At 38.1% G+C, this 12,277-nt stretch overlaps 1 pseudogene; it reads left to right on the top strand.

Moving 5' to 3' along the window:
* The first annotated feature begins 8,562 nt into the window (after positions 1-8,562).
* On the top strand, positions 8,563-9,722 carry LOC101287974 (coiled-coil domain-containing protein 50-like; annotated as a pseudogene).
* Positions 9,723-12,277: the final 2,555 nt, after the last annotated feature.

The following is a 12,277-nucleotide window of genomic DNA, read 5'->3' as shown; positions in this document are numbered from 1 at the left end:
CCTGCCATCGGCCATCCACTTACATAATTATTTAATTCCAATATACATGTATACCAGTATCAAAATTCTTAAGCCATACCCCCATGGGGGTAAAGACTTAATCAACTAGAGTACAGTGTTTATGCACATTTTCTTTAGTCCTCAGTCTTACAGATTCCTCTCATTTTCAAATGAGTATGTTTTCCCTACCTTCTTCAGTGAAGCTGTTGCATACATTGTAATACAGTTACTTTGTCACATTCTGTGTTCCAACCTGGGATCCTCTGACCTTCTAATTGATTTTTTAAATTTGCATACATTACGGTTCATTCTATGTTCTATAAGGTTCTACGAGTACTGATAAATGCACAGAGTCAAGTATCCACAATTACAATATCATATAGAATTATTTCACCACTCTAAAAAATCCCCACTTCTTCACCTATTCACCCCTCTTTCCTCTTCTCCAAGCCTCTGGCAACCACTGATTTTTACTGTTGCTATAATATTGTCTTTTCCAGAATGTCATATAATTAAAATCATAAAGTATGTGGCCTTTTCAGACTGGCTTCTTTCACTTAGTAATAAGCACTTAAGATTCATTCCTGTGTTTTCATGGCTTGATTTTTTTTCGTTGATGAATAGTATCCCATTGTATGGGTGTAACAGTTTTTTTATTCACTCACCTATTAAAGGACATCTTGGTTCTTCCAATTTTTGGAGTTATGAATAAAGATAATACAAATATTTGTGTGCAAATTTTGGTGAGGTCATATTTTCAAATCAATTGGGTAAATATCTTGGAGTGTAATTGCTGGATCATATTGTAAGAATATGTTTAACTTTACAAGAAACTGCCAATCTGTCTTCCAAAGCAGGCTGTACCGTTTTACAGTCCCCCAAGCAATGAATAAGAGTTCCTGGGCTTCCCTGGTGGCGCAGTGGTTGAGAATCTGCCTGCTAATGCAGGGGACACGGGTTCGAGCCCTGGTCTGGGAAGATCCTACATGCCGCGGAGCAACTAGGCCCGTGAGCCACAACTACTGAGCCTGCGCATCTGGAGCCTGTGCTCCGCAACAAGAGAGGCCACGATAGTGAGAGGCCCGCACACCGCGATGAAGAGTGGCCCCCGCTTGCCACAACTGGAGGAAGCCCTCGCACAGAAACAAAGACCCAACACAGCAAAAATAAATAAATAAAATTAATTTTAAAAAGGGCAGAATAGGTGATAGTGTGCCCCAAGCACACTATTTAAAAAAAAAAAAAAAAAAGAGTTCCTGTGCTCTGCATTCCCACCAGCATTTGATGCAGCATTTGTTTTGAATTTTGGTCATTCTAATATGTGTGCAATAGTATCTTACTGTTGCTTTAATTTGTGATTCCCTAATGATAAATGATATTGAGGATCTTTTCATATGCTTATTTGCCATCTGTATATCTTCTTTGGTAAGGTGTCTATCCAGTCTTTTGCCCATTTTTTAAATGGGTCACTTGTTTTCTTGATAGTTCGCTGTATTGGGTTGGCCAAAATATTCCTTCAGTTTTTAGGTAAAAACAAAAGACACATTTTTCATTTTCACCAAGAACTTTATTGAACAACATAGTCACCCTTTTGTTCCACTACCTTCTGCCATTTTTCTGGCAACTTCATAATTCCATCTTCCCAAAATTTTTTATCTTTTTGAGCAAAGAACTGTTCCAGGTACATTTGACAGTCTTCCAGGGAATTGAACTTTTTTGCATTAAGAGAATTTTGTAAAGACCTAAATAAATGGAAATCCAAAGGTGCAATGTCTAGTGAATACAGCAGATGAATCAGAACTTCCCAGCCAAGCTGTAACAATTTTTGCCTGGTCATCAAAGAAACATGCTGTCTTCCATTATCCTGATGGAAGATTATGCATTTTCTGTTGACTAATTCTGGAGGCTTTTCGTCAAGGGCTGCTTTCAGTTGGTCTAATTGGGAGCAGTACTTGTTGGAATTAATCATTTTGTTTTCCAGAAGGAGCTCATAATAGAGGACTCCCTTCCAATCCCACCATATACACAACATCACCTTCTTTGGATGAAGACCAGCTTTTGGTGTGGTTGGTGGTGGTTCATTTCGCTTGCCCCATGATCTTTTCCATTCGACATTATTGTACAGTAGCCACTTTTCATCACCCATCACATTTTGTTTTAAAAACGGAACATTTTCATTATGTTTCAGTAGAGACTTGCACGTGGAAATATGGTCAAGAAGGTTTTTTTTGCTTAACTTATGTGGAACCCAAACATCAAAGCAATGAACATAACCAAGCTGGTGCAAATGATTTTCTACGCTTGATTTGGATATTTTGGGTATAACGGCTATCTCCCGCATGGTATAACGTTGATTGTTCTCAGTTAACGTCTCAATTTGATCACTATCAACTTCAACTGTTCTAAACGAGCCTGGAGCATTGTCCAGCGAGAAATCTCCAGCATGAAACTTCACAAATCACTTTTGACATGTTCGGTCAGTCACAGCACCTTATCCATACACTGAACAAATCTTTTTTGTGTTTCAGTTGCTTTTTTACCTTTCTCAAAAGGCATAATATGCCAAAAATGTTGCTTTTTTCTTCCATCTTCAATATTAAAATGATTACACAAAAATTCACCAATTTCGATAAGTTTTTTTTAAATGCACACTGATATAACAGCTGTCACAATACAATCTAACAAAATTGTTTCGAATGAAGTTAAAGACAGCTAAGTGCTACTAGAGCCATCTTGCAGAAAAAAACGAACGAAACTTTTGGCCAACCCAACATGTTTTAAACAAGTCTTTTTTTAGATATGAGTTTTGGAAAGATTTGTGTTTGCAAGGCTATGGCTTTTTTGCAAAGATTTGTGTTCTGCAAGTCTATGGCTTATCTTGTGATTCCCTTAACCGTGTCTTTCCCACAGCAGAAACTTTAATTTTAATAAAATCTAACATCAATTTTTTTCTGTCATGGGTTATGCTTTTGGTGCTATACCTAAAACCTCATCACCAAATGAAAGCTCACCTAGATTTTCTGTTTTCTTTTAGTAGTTTTACAGTTTTGCACTTTACTTTTATGTATCCTCCGTTTTGAGTTAACTTTTGTGAAAGGTGTAAGGTCTGTGTCTAGGCTTATTTTTTTGCATGTGGATGTCACTCGTTTCAGCACATTTGTTGAAAAGATTATCTTTTCTCCATTGAATTGCCTTTGCTCCTTTGTCAAATGCCAGTTGACTATATTTGTGTGGTCTATTTCTGGGCTCCATATTCTGTTCCATTGATTGCTGTGTCTATTCTTTCACCAGTACCACACTCTCTTGATTACTATAGTTGTATAGTGAGTTTTGAAATCAGGTTGTAGCAACTTTATTCTTTTTCAGTGTTGTGTTATCTATTCTGGATCTTTTGCCTTTCCACATAAACTTTAATTTTTTTATTATTTATTTATCTGGCCACACTGCACGGCATGCGGGATCTTAGTTCCCCGACCAGGGATTGAACACGCCCCCTGCAATGGAAGCTCGGAATCTTAACCACTCGACCACCAGGGAAGTCCCTCCACATAAATTTTAGAATCAGTGTGTTGATACCTACAAAATAGCTTCCTGGAATTTTGATTTGTATTGTGTTCACTCTATAGATCAAGTTGGGAAGAATTGACATCTTTAAAAAATTGAATGCTCCATTCCATGAACATGAAATATCTCTCCACTTATTTATATAGTTGATTTCTTTCATCCGGATTTTGTAGTTTCCTCAGGTTTAATTTTTAATAATGTAATAAATTAACAAAAGCTCTTTGGGGGTCATCAATAATTTCGATCCTGAGACAAAGAGCTTTGAGAACTGCTGGTATCTCTTGATCACTTCTTTTGGTTCTTAATTTTCTAACTGCTAACCAGTTCCTTGCCATTCGTGTCTCATTAGGATTCAGTTGGTAAGCATTCTCCTGTTACTATTGCAACACAGTTGGAATTTCAACCTTCTCATTCACAAGTAATGAAACTAAAGCAGATACCATGTCTAAAGTACTGGAAGTAAATGTACAGCTTTTATAATAAATGTAATCAGCTAATAATGACTGCACACAGTGATTTCCCTCCAAAGAGTATGGTATGGAAAAGCCAAAAACAAAACAAAACAAAACACTTTACATTAAAGAAACCTGACAATACTTCCGTCAGGTGATCTAGGTCAACATCAACAGTGGAGGTCAGGATGATAGCATGTACCATTGATATGATGTGAGGAAAATGGTACTTTACCTCCATGATCTTCCTCCCCCAAAACCAAAACCTTAGTCTAATCATGAGAAAAACACCTGACAAATTTCAGTAGAAGGGCATCCTTCAATAAACCTGACCAGTACTCCTCAAAACTCTTAAGGTCATCAAAACCAAGGAAAATATGAGAAATTATCACAGCCAAAGGGAGCCTAAGGAGAAATAATAACTAAATGTAATAAGGTATCCTAGATAAGATCATGGAACAGAAAAAGGACATTAGATAAAAATAAAACTATGGAATTTAATTAATAATAACATATCATTACTGGTTTTTTAAATGTAATAAATATACCATACTAATATCAGATGTTAATAACAGGGGAAACTGCAGCAGTTGGGCAAATGGGCACTCTTCATACTATTGACCCAATTTTCCTGTACATTTTAAATTGTTTTAAAAAATAAGTCTGTTCAGTAAAAAGATCAGTGGTTGCCAGGGGTTAGAGGGAGGGATGAATAGGTGGAGCACAAAGGATATTTAGGGCTATGAAAATACTCTGTATGATGCTATAATAGTGGACACATGTCATTATACATTTGTCCAAACCCATAAAATGGGTATCACCAAAAGCAAACCCTAATGTAAATTATGGTTTTTGGGTGACAATGATATGTCAATGTAGGTTCACCAACTGTAACAAATGTACCACTCTCGTGGGGAATGTTGCTAAGTGAGGGAGGCTGTGTATGTGTGGGGGAGGGAGCATACAGGAAATCTCTGCATCTTCCTCTCACTGTGAACCTAAAACTAAACTACAGAAATAAAGTCTATTTAAAAATCTATTCATTTTTAAAAATCTCTTAAATTTGAATAAACCTGACTTTATAATAAATAGTAATGTAACACTCACATTTGGGATATTGATGATGACATATTTTTCTTGGGATGTTCATGATTGTAAACTTAAGTTTGAATTCTAGTTTCCACAAGCAATATTTCAAAGAGAATTTTCTGAGTTTTTCTTTTCAAAATAAATATGTCTCCAGTGGGGAGAGCTTATACTTTTATAGAGAAAATCAGGCAGTGGGCTGGGCATGCTATCTCTAAATTACATTAATACCACTTTGTTTTGCAATAGTGTTGCCTTTTTTCCTCAGGTGAGCCAGCCATATAATTATTATTAATGATATGTTACAATTTTTATTTTCTAAAATTATTTCATTCATTTACTAAACATTTACTGAGTGCCTTGCAAGAGAAAGGGAGGGGAACTGACAATCATTCTTCCATACAACAGATATTTATTGAGGGCTTTTTTTTTTCTTTAAATAAATAAATGTATTTATTTTTCGCTGCACTGGGTCTTCGTTGCTGCGTACGGGCTTTCTCTAGTTGTGGTGAGTGGGGGCTACTCTTCATTGTGGTGCCTGGGCTTCGCATTGCAGTGCTTGTTACAGAGCACGGGCTCTAGGTGCACACGTTTCAGTAGTTGTGGCACACAGGCTCAATACTTGTGGAGCACAGGCTTAGTTGCTCCGCGGCATGTGGGATCTTCCTGGACCAGGGTTCGAACCCGTGTCCCCTGCACTGGCAGGCGGATTCTTAACCACTGTGCCACCAGGGAAGCCCTACTGAGGGCATTTTGTACAGAGTATTTTGCAAGAAGATGGGATACAAGATAGTGGGAGAGCAAATTTTTAAACAATTACACAAATTGCTCCGTTAAAATTCTATGAAGGGAGTTTCCACAGTGGAAGCTACTTCAAGTAGGCAGCCCTGAGAGAGCACTGTGGTGTTGAAACCATCAAAACACAGTACACATGACTCAAGGCAGCTGTGTGACTGACAGGGTCTTGGTGCTCCGGCCCGGTGTCAGACCTGAGCCTCTGAGGTGGGAGAGCTGAGTTCAGGACATTGGACCACCAGAGACCTCCTGGCCCCACGTAATATCAGTCGGCGAGAGCTCTCCCAGAGATCTCTGTCTCAATGCTAAGACCCAGCTCCACCCAAAGCCAGCAAGCTCCAGTGCTGGACGCCCCATGCCAAACAACTAGCAAGACAGGAACACAACCCCACCCATTAGCAGAGAGGCTGCCTAAAATCATACTAAGTTCACAGACACCCAAAAACACACCAATGGACGCAGCCCTGCCCACCAGAAAGACAAAATCCAGCCCCACCCACCAGAACACAGGCAGCAGTCCCCTCCACCAGGAAGCCTGCACAAGCCACTGAGCCAACCTTGCCCACTGGGGGCAGACACCAAAAACAAGTACAAACCTGCAGCCTGCGAAAAGGAGACCCCAAACACAGTAAATAAGTTAAGCAAAATGAGAAGATAGACCAATATGCAGCAGATGAAGGAACAAGGTAAAAATGCACCACACCAAACAAATGAAGATGAAATAGGCAGTCTACCTGAAAAAGAATTCAGAGTAATAATAAAGATATCCAAAATCTTGGAAAAAGAATGGAGAAAATACAAGAAATGTTTAACAAGGACCTAGAAGAACTAAAGAGCAAACAAATAATGATGAACAACACAATAAATGAAATTAAAAATTCTCTAGAAGGAAGCAATAGCAGAATAACTGAGGCAGAAAACGGATAAGAGACCTGGAAGATAAAATAGTGGAAATAACTACTGCACAGCAGAATAAAGAAAAATGAATGAAAAGAACTGAAGACAGTCTCAGAGACCTCTGGGACAACATTAAATACACCAACATTCAAATTATAGGGGTCCAAGAAGAGGAAGAGAAAAAGAAAGGGTCTGAGAAAATATTGGAAGAGATTATAGTTGAAAACTTCCCTAATATAGGAAAGGAAATAGTCAATCAAGTCCAGGAAGTGCAGAGAGTCCCATACAGGATGAATCCAAGGAGAAACACACCAAGACACATATTAATCAAACTATCAAAAATTAAATACAAAGAAAAAAATATTAAAAGCAGCAACAGAAAAACAAATAATATACAAGGGAATTCCAATAAGGTTGACAGCTGATCTTTCAGCATTAACTCTGCAAGCCAGAAGGGAGTGGCAGGACATATTTAAAGTGATGAAAGGGAAAAACCTACAACCAAGATTACCCTATCCAGCAAGGATCTCATTCAGATTTCACGGAGAAATTAAAACCTTTACAGACAAGCAAAAGCTAAGGGAATTCAGCACCACCAAACTAGGTTTATAACAAATGCTAAGGGAACTTACCTAGGCAGGAAACACAAGAGGAGGGAAAGACCTACAAAACAAACCCAAAACAATTAAGAAAATGGTTATAGGAACATATATATCAATAATTGCCTTAAATGTAAATGGATTAAATGCTCCAACCAAAAGACATAGAATGGCTGAATGGATACAAAAACAAGACCCGTATATATGCTGTCTACAAGAGACCCACTTCAGACCTAGGAACACATACAGACTGAAAGTGAGGGGATGGAAAAAGATATTCCATGCAAATGGAAATTTAAAAAAAGCTGGAGTAGCAATTCTCATATCAGACGAAATAGACTTTAAAATGAAGATTATTACAAGAGACAGTGAAGGACACTACATAATGATCTAGGGATCAATCCAAGAAGAAGATATAATAATTGTAAATATTTATGTACCCAACATAGGAGCACCTCAGTACATAAGGCAAATGCTAACAGCCATAAAAGGGGAAATCGACAAACATAGTAGGGGACTTTAACACCCCACTTTCACCAATGGAGAGATCATCCAAAATGAAAATAAATAAGGAAACACAAGCTTTAAATGACACATTAGACAAGATGGACTTAATTGATATTTATAGGACATTCCATCCAAAAACAACAGAATACACTTTCTTCTCAAGTGCTCATGGAACATTCTCTAAGATAGATCACATCTTGGGTCACAAATCATGCCTTGGTAAATTTAAGAAAACTGAAATTATATCAAGTATCTTTTGTGACCACAACGCTATGAGACTAGATATCAATTACAGGAAATAATTGTAAAATATACAAACACATGGAGGCTAAACTATACACTACTAAATAACCGAGAGATCACTGAAGAAATCAAAGCGGAAATCAAAAAATACCTAGAAACAAATGACAATGAAAACATGATGACCAAAAACCTATGGGATGCAGCAAAAGCAGTTCTGGGGGGGGAAGTTTATAGCAATTCAATCTTATCTCAAGAAACAAGAAAAATCACAAATAACCTAACCTACACCTAAAGCAGTTAGAGAAAGAAAAACAAAAAAACCCCAAAGTTAGCAGAAGGAAAGAAATCATAAATATCATATCAGAAATAAATGAAAAAGAAAAGAAGGAACCAATAGCAAAGATCAATAAAACTAAAAGATGATTCTTGGGGGCCACGCTCGCCCCCAGGCCACCTCCTGCACCCCCCGAACCTCGGCCCGGCCAGAGCCCCTTCCCCACCGGCGCGCGGGGTGGGGCGGGGCGGCGGCGAGGCCAAGGTGACCAGAAGCAGGCAGGGACTCGGCTCTCGTGGAAGCGGACCCCTGGGGGCTTCGGCAGGTCTCACCAGGGCCACCGGCAGGAGAGGGCAGGGAGGGGAGCGCAGCGGAGCCTTCGGAGCCCGGATTAGCACCATGGAGAGGTAAAGTAGAATTGCATGGGAAAATCATGGAAGTTGATTACTCAGTCTCCATAAAGCTCAGTGAACAACAAGACTGAAATTGCTCAGGAGATTCAGGAGAAGCTGGCTATTGAGGCCGAGAGACGACGCATTCAGGAGAAGAAGGATGAGGACATAGCTCGACTCTTGCAAGAAAAAGAGTTACAGGAAGAGAAAAAGTGAAAAAACACTTTCTAGAGTCCCCTGGAGCCAACACTTATGGTGATGGTTACTATTATGAAGATGGAGGAATGAAGCCCAGGTTGATGAAGGAAGCGGTCTCTACTCCATCACGAGTGACCAACAGGGGGTCAGAAATGGTATGATGCTGAAATTGCCAGAAAACTGCAAGAAGAAGAAATTTTGGCTACCCAGGTGGACAGGAGAGGAGCTCAGGTAGCTCAGGATGAGGAAATCGCTAGACTTCTAATGGCTGAAGAAAAGAAAGCTTACAGGAAAGCCAGGGAATGGGAGAAATCGTCTTTGGACAAAAGAAAGCATGACCCTGAGTGGAAGCCCAAGACAGCTAAATCAGCACACTCAAAGTCAAAAGAGAGTGATGAACCTCACCATTCTAAGAATGACAGGCCAGCACGGCCACTACCACCTACCATGACAGAGGCTGAAGATTCGGATTACACTCATTTTACAAACCAGCATAATTCCACACATCATTTCTCAAAGTCAGAGTCTTCTCATAAAGGTTTACATTATAAGCCGTAAAAACCTAGGAACCTGTCTTGAAAACAGACTCACTGTAGCAAAATTACTGGATGATACAGAATGCGTTCCATGCTTATTTTTTTCTCCTATATTTTGTATTCCTCAGATTTATCCTCAAGTGTTTTTTAGACCATAAATAATTTTCATTCATTTAAAATGTTTTGGTTATTCCTGATCACTTGGGCAGTACAAGAAAATCTAGCTTCTGAATATTGGCCACCTTTATGCTGCATATGCTTCCTGGGATATAGTATCTAAGAGCTCTATAAAATGCCATTTTCGTTATGTATGGAGAATTGATATCTAGGGAATAGGCTTTATTTAGCAATTAGAATCTTGTGGAGATAATGATCAAAGTAACACAATGTTTGGATGCAATGCAGAATAAAAGAATATAAGAAATAATAAAAAAAGATGATCCTTGAGAAGATAAACAAAATTGATAAACCACCATCCAGGCTCATCAAGATAAAAAGGGAGAAGTTTCAAATCAACAGAATTAGAAATGAAAAAGGAGAAGTAATGACTGACACTGAAGAAATACAAAGAATCATGAGAGATTACTACAAGCACCTATATATCAATAAAATGGACAACCTGGAAGAAATGGACAATTCTTAGAAAAGCACAACCTTCTGAGACTGAACCAGGAAGACATAGAAAATATAAACAGACCAATCACAAGCACTGAAATTGAAACTGTGATTAGAAATCTTCCCACAAACAAAAGCCCAGGACCAGATGGCTTTACATGTGAATTCTATCAAATATTTAGAGAGAGCTAACACCTATCCCTCACAAACTCTTCCAAAATATAGCAGAGGGAGGAATGAACACTCTCAAACTCATTCCACGAAGCCACCATCATCCTGATACTAAACCAGACAAAGATGTAAAAAGAAAAGACACCTACAGACCAATATCACTGTTGAACATAGATGCAAAAATCCTCAACAAAATACTAGCAAACAGAATCCAACAGCACATTAAAAGGATCATACACCATGATAAAGGGGGGTTTATCCCAGGAATTCAAGGATTCTTCAATATACACAAATCAATCAATGTGATACACCATATTAACAAGCTGAAGGATAAAAACCATATGATAATCTCAATAGATGCAGAAAAAGCTTTCAACAAAATTTAACACCCATTTACGATAAAAACTCTCCAGAAAGCAGGCATAGAGGGAACTTACCTCAACATAATAAAGGCCGTATATGACAAACCCACAGCCAACATCATTCTCAATGGTGAAACACTGAAACCATTTCCTCTAATAGCACAATAGGCACAAGAAAAGGATGCGCACTCTCTCCACTATTATTGAACATAGTTTTGGAAGTTTTAGGCACAGCAATCAAACAAGAAAAAGAAATAAAAGGAATCCAAATTGGAAAAGAAGAAGTAAAACTGTCACTGTTTGCAGATGACATGATACTATACATAGAGAATCCTAAAGATGCTACCAGAAAACTACTAGAGCTAATCAATGAATTTGGTAAAGTAGCAGGATACAAAACTAATGCACAGAAATCTCTTGCATTCCTATACACTAATGATGAAAAATCTGAAAGTGAAATCAAGAAAACACTCCCATTTACCACTGCAACAAAAAGAATAAATTACCTAGGAATAAACTTACCTAAGAAGACAAAAGACCTGTATGCAGAAAACTGTAAGACACTGATGAAAGAAATTAAAGATGATACAAATAGATGGAGAGATATACCATGTTTCGGGGTTGGAAGAATCAACATTGTGAAAATGACTATACTACCCAAAGCAATCTACAGATTCAATGCAATCCCTATCAAGCTACCAATGGCATTTTTCAAGAACTAGAACAAAAAATTTCACAATTTGTATGGAAACACAAAACACACCGAACAGCCAAAGCAATCTTAAGAAAGAAGAACAGAGCTGGAGGAATCAGGCTCCCGGACTTCAGACTATACTACAAAGCTACAGTAATTAAGACAGTATAGTACTGGCACAAAAACAGAAATATAGATCAATAGAACAGGATAGAAAGCCCAGAGATAAACCCACGCACTTATGGTTACCCTATCTTTGATAAAGGAGGCAAGAATATACAATGGGGAAAAACAGCTTCTTCAATAAGTGGTGCTGGGAAAACTGGACAGGTACATGTAAAAGAATGAAACTAGAACACTTCCTAACACCATACAGAAAAATAAACTCAAAATGGATTAAAAACCTAAATGTATGGCCACACACTATAAAACTCTTAGAGGAAAACATAGGCAGAACACTCTATGACATAAATCACAGCCATATCCTTTTTGACCCACCTCCTAGAGAAATGGAAATAAAAACAAAAATAAACAAATGGGACCTAATGAAACTTAAAAGCTTTTGCAAAGCAAAGGAAACCCTGAACAAGACAAAAAAACAACCCTGAGAATGGGAGAAAATATTTGCAAACGAAGGAACTGACAAAGGATTAATCTCCAAAATATACAAGCAGCTCATGCAGCTCAATATCAAAAAAACAAACAACCCAATCCAAAAATGGACAGAAGACCTAAATAGACATTTCTCCAAAGAAGATATACGGATTGCCAACAAACACATGAAAGAATGCTCAACATCACTGATCATTAGAGAAATGCAAATCAAAACTACAATGAGATATCATCTCACACCAGTCAGAATGACCATCATCAAAAAATCTACGAACAACAA

This window comes from Orcinus orca, chromosome 2 (genome assembly GCF_937001465.1).
Source record: "Orcinus orca chromosome 2, mOrcOrc1.1, whole genome shotgun sequence".
Classification (NCBI taxonomy): domain Eukaryota; kingdom Metazoa; phylum Chordata; class Mammalia; order Artiodactyla; family Delphinidae; genus Orcinus; species Orcinus orca.
The sequence above is the reverse complement of the archived record's forward strand: the minus strand, read 5'-3'. Positions and strand labels throughout refer to the sequence as shown.